Source organism: Lycium barbarum, chromosome 5 (genome assembly GCF_019175385.1).
Source record: "Lycium barbarum isolate Lr01 chromosome 5, ASM1917538v2, whole genome shotgun sequence".
NCBI lineage: Eukaryota > Viridiplantae > Streptophyta > Magnoliopsida > Solanales > Solanaceae > Lycium > Lycium barbarum.
Window position 1 is genome coordinate 50,574,024 of NC_083341.1, and position 6,000 is coordinate 50,580,023.

A 6,000-nucleotide genomic window follows, 5' to 3' on the forward strand; every position below is an offset into this window, starting at 1 on the left:
CCCCTTTTAAGGGGCTCCTTGTGTGTCAACAGTCCTCGAGTACCTTCGGCTACGATAATTACCTCATTCCTCGTCCTTGTTTCCGATTCCGTGCATAACATATCAAAACTCCTTATCCTAAATTTTTCCTTTTAATTCCTGTCTATATCGTCATTCTGTCCATATTTCCGTCCTTTTTCACCTACTATTAATCCCTTCACCCATCTATTTCACATACTCGTAAGTCTTCTTAACTATGCATTGGTGCCACAGTTGAGCATCCATGTTGTCTTGAGCGTCCTGCTACTTTTGCTCTTAGCACAAAATCCTTACGGTTTATACTCTCTCTATCCTTGCTCATTGAGCCTTTAACTGTACCTATGACACTATGACCAAGCGGTCTTCCATGCACATTCTTTATTCATTTTATTTATTTTATTCCATTTCCTCTAAGATCAAATCTCTCAGATCTCGCATGGATTCCTATTCCCTATTATTAATTTCCAAACCAACAATGTTGGCCCATTATCCTTATTCTTTCCTTGGTGCATAATCGGATTTTTATCGCTAATTCGTTAAGGCATCTCCCTTACTTTTATGGCTAGAGGTTTTTAATTATTTTTCTCTCACACATTCCATTCTTCCTTCAATCAACCCATTAGTATACCTTTTTCTATTTTCATCCTTGACTTTCTTAGTTTTCTTCCTCCTCGAACACTTTTCTTCCTTTTGCCACTTGTGGCATCGGCTTTAAAATTCGCGAAATTTTTACTCTAAATCCGTTTCGTTTCTAAGTTACCCTTTCAGGAAAACACTTCCATTTCCAAGGCAGTCATATTAATGCAACTGCACATTTATTGCTTATATACCTTTCGGGAGTCTAAACCTCCTAACATTGTCGCAAAGCTTTATCATTCCTTTTCTTACTTCACATTCCTTGTCATGGTCACTGTTCTTTCAGACCCCCTTATTGAAATTGGTTTTGAACCTCACACACTTCTCTGTTGTTCCATATTACCACACTTTGCCCTTTTCACATGCCTATCTTTAAATTCTTATCCAAATAGTCTCGTACTTTACCGGTAATTTCTCTCGAGGTTTTCACTCACTAAGGTTTTCTTAACTCTCATCTTTTCCCGACATCTGATCTCCTTGCCTTCCACTTACTCACACTTTTCCTTTCCAAATATTGTTGCATTAAAATTTCCAATCTTAACCTGTGGTAAAATAATAGCAGCTCATCTCGTAGCACTCATACCATTTACCTTTGTTGTTACTTGGAGTTCGGTATCCTTATTCAATTTGGGGTCTTCCATATCGTAGCACCGATTGCTGGACACAAGTGTCCACTGATACAATCACAGATGAAATATCGTACGCATTCATATATATACATATAATTATTATCAACTAGCCCACAAAATACTTCCAAACGTCATTCAAGCCTATCCTAATTCCAAGCTGTGGCGTACTTTCTGTCTCTCCTCTAGTCTAGCCTGTCGCGTGCTGTGTGGTCTTTTATGGTCTCCAACCATCCCGTAGACTCTAATTTCACTCAGACTATCCTAGCTTTTCATTTGTCTCTTATGGCTAAATCTTTGGGATTTCTTGCATACTTCCCAGGGGGTCACCCATCCTAAAATTGCTCCCACCTTAGCACGCTTAACCTCGAAATTTTGGTGGAATCCGGTGCCTTAATACTGATATAATCGCGTCCGCTTTCTCATATGGCCTTTATTACATGATTTGAGGCCAGTCGAGGTCTTACAGGTTCCGAGGCATTTTCGTAATACGTCCTTCTTTGTGCAATTACTATTTTACCCTTTTCAATTCCCAATGTTCACTTTTCACTTATGTGTATGATTATTGCCTGTCCTGGGCTTCCAGATTACTGATGGTGGCGAACATACCTTCGTCGCCATTACCTATAAGTACTCAGGTATCCGTATGTCTAGATTTCCTCTCGCCATCCGTACATAATAATCTACAGCAAAACTGATTGTTAACTTTCTCTGAATCATCCAACAGACCTTGTTCTTACTAACCTCAAATGTTATTCCTTTTAACCCTTCGGACTGTTAATCATCTCTCTTACAATCGTTCTTTACGTCGTGCCCAAATCTATAGCTTCTCTAAAATGTCACATCCCACTTATCGTCTATTTACGATGTTTCCTTTCCATGCTTCTTCCTGTTAGGTATGCCTAGTTGAATGACCACATTTTGAAAAATTTGACCGAGTCTCCTTTACCATCCTTACTATTCAAAATATGTACGCCACATATATCAACAATACCTTACAGAGCATACAACTATATAACACATTCCAGCCATCCAGAACTTCCAATTTCAGATAACAGAACAAATACATCAAGACTTACCTTTATGACTTTCCCTGTCATCCCTTACCTCCTCCCATCATATGTAAAGCTCATATAAGGAATTTCATTTTCCTATGACGTAGCTCTATCGCACAATCTAAGACAGTAAGAAGGTCAACAATCCCTAGATGCCTCGTAGCCCCCTGTTTATAAATGTGGCGCGCTTCACACCATAAACAGGACTCTACTAGACACGACTTTGCAGACAACCCCTAGGACAGACCTGCTCTGATACCACATTTTCACACCCCAATTCCACTAGGGTGTGCTAGGCACCCGGCCCCACATCCGGAGCCGAGCGAACCCACAGACCTTTAGAGCACACATAGTCTTATTAGACTTTTAAATCAAATAAAGATAAATTACATAATAAACTCTCAAACTATTCATTTTCGATGCTTTCCAAATCAAATAGAATCTGTGATCATATAGAATTTAACACATAATACAGAATGACATATCGGCTGATGAAGCCGCATACACAACTGACATACTATACCCACGACTCTGTCTGCAAAGTCTCTAACATCAATCCAGAAAAAACATAACGTGCAAACTCTAACTCGGCAGCACTCCAGGAGCAAATGGAGCTTGCCAACTCTGCTAGAACATCCTCTATAATAACTTCACATCATCTGGGTGTACCTGCACGGCATGAAACGCAGCCCCCGAAGAAAGGGGGTCGGTACGGAATATGTACTGAGTATGTAAAGCATGAGATACAATAAACGGAATCATAGTCTGAACAGGGAGTACAGAAAATAAGTGCAATAACCGAAGTATCAAAAATGCTTACTCATAAAACATAGGTAATGCATGTCAGAACATATGCCATATCCGGCCCCATTATGGGACTCGGTGAACAGAACGTGGTCGCCACCCCGTCACTGGCGCCACAACACATCATACACCAGAGTAGGGAATAGCTCTGTAACATATCATAACATATCAGATGGCCATATCACATCATATCATATCATATTATCAAATATCAAAATATGTGTACATGGCACATCATACTCCAGAACCCATGTACATGTCATACCTGCCCCCTCACATCGAGGCACGACGAACAATGCAGTGGAATACGCATGATAAAAAATCCTGGCCTGGGCTCAGTGAAGGAAGCATTGAGGCATCCACGAGTATAGTAGTGAGAAACTGTATGCATCATAAATATTTATAAAGACTCGACAGAATGATCCGAACGACAGGTCATTTAGAAAAGGAATCAGACGGTAGTCATAGTACGTACCTTTCGGATGTTACGATGGATTATGTCAAAGTAAGACTTCTGAGATCGTTTGTACATATCAAAATATATCATAGGATTCAATGGAATAGTTAAAACAACTATCGTTTAGTAGTCGGAACAATAACCAAGGTTTCTTTTAATTATCGTACGGAAATAGGTCAAATAGAACAATATAAGAAGGTTTCGGGAATTGTGGGCCCACCTCGGATCATAAATTACGAACATTAGGCCTTATGAAGTCATCTACGAACGTTTCGAGGTAATCCGATTCTATTTATAAAAGTTACGGACGTTTTATGGCACAAGACTCTTTTAGAAGTAAAAAGTGTTTAAGCTATTTTTCATCAAAACATATCAAAGCATAGGGTTCATAATTCAATTACATTGAAAGGAATAAGGGTCATAATTATGATCGGATTTCTAAGAATGGAGTTTTCCCCAAGACTCGTATCATAGCCTATCACGACTAGGACATGCCAAAAGAAAGAAAGGTAGAGCTTTACATACCTTATTCGCTTCTTACGCTAATCCAAACTCAAGTCCCGAACTTCCCAAAATCTACAATTGGTCACAAATACCAAACATTAACCATAAGCCCTTAGGAGTTAGATCTTAAAGTAACACTTTTCTACGGAAATTTGGGCAGCATCTCCCCTATAAATTCAACATCCCCGAGAATATAACTCGGCCAAAACATCAACAACCATACTAATAACATCACAATCAATTTAGAACGCATTATAACATTAGTAACCTTCTTCTCCACATAGTTCATCAATATTCAATTCAACTACGTACATTCACGCCAATATCAACGCTCATATATTCATTATTAATCCGAGACCATTCAAATACGATTCAAGAACACTTCAAATAACCTACACAATATTCAAGAATTCTACCAACATACCACACTTCACCCGAAAACTCCCCAACTTCCCTAGGAATAATTTCAATGCATTTCTTGTTTCCAAATTCATAAACTATCCCAACAACACACATATTAACAACGTTATTCTCACAATTAAAGAAACGACACCAAAGTCACGTTGGCTTCCAAATCAGCCCGTAACAATTCCAACATCAATTCGAATCATCAAATTCTCATTTTCATCATAAAATACATATCAACAACAATCAAATTGCTACATAAAATTTTGTTCATCTTTCCTACACAACATATACACCACACGGCCAAACCCCAACATGTATGGTTTTCATGGTTTCCATCTATTTCTACATACTACAACATAAACAAACCTTCCATAACATATAATAGAGGATTAAATCTTACCTTTTCCTCTCAACTTCTCCACTTAGCTAGAGTTGTGATTTTGCGACAAAGAGCGGTTTTCTTGTTTCAACGATTATGCCACATTGAAGAGGATCCTTGAATTAGTAGGAATGCTAGGAGAAAATATTTTTGGGATCAAAATTGAAGACCTCAATTTTCCATGGTCATGGCCGAATGGCCCCTAGTCTTTGCTCTCTTTTTTTTTTTTTTTTGTGTTCTCTTTAATGTTCTTGAATTATGGCCCACTTTTTGTCTATTTATCACATGCATTACATTAGCAAATGGGCTTGGGCCCCTTTATTTTATCCATGGCCGGCCAACCACTTATGTTGGGCCTCTCTGCTTTCTTTTTCCTAATTTTTCCAAGCCCAATCACTTCATGACAAATTGTAATTCATGAAAACTATTTTTTCCAAATTTCCAATTTTGCCCTTAGCCTTCCTCAATATTTCCGCATCCATAACTCTTATAAACAACTTGTGTGCTTAATCAAGGTTTAAAAATATAGGCTTGCTCTCAGCCCCCCGCAATTGTCTTGAATTATCCGAATGCGCAAAATGCGGGATATAACACTGTGTACCCTGTGTGGCATGAAACTCAGCGCCCCCAGGCAAAGGGACTTCAGTAAGAATGATTTAACGAGAACGTAAGGCAGAACTGAAACAATATATATCTCCACTCGAATGATAAAAGAGTAAGAGACTCAATCTGTACCTGTAACCAACACTGATATTCATGTATGTGCATATGAACTTTTAAAACATCATGTGTATATATATAATGCATACCTTCGCCCTGCTCGCAGCCCCTTCGGGCATAATAGCATAATGGCCCCATGGAGCAGCCCCTTCGGGCATCATAATTATTGTATACCAGCGGATCAGGTGGTTGGTGTATATAAAGCCATAGCCCTTCCCCTTCCCCATAAAATTATGTTGTACATATATATAAGTGTGCAAATGCATGATAATATTTGTAAAACATCAAAGGGCTCCCTTCGGAGCAACTTTTAGTTCAAAATAGGAACTTCTTCCCCTTTTCATTTGTCTCTTTCGAGACTTAAAAATCAAATATGAAATGCATATGAATAAA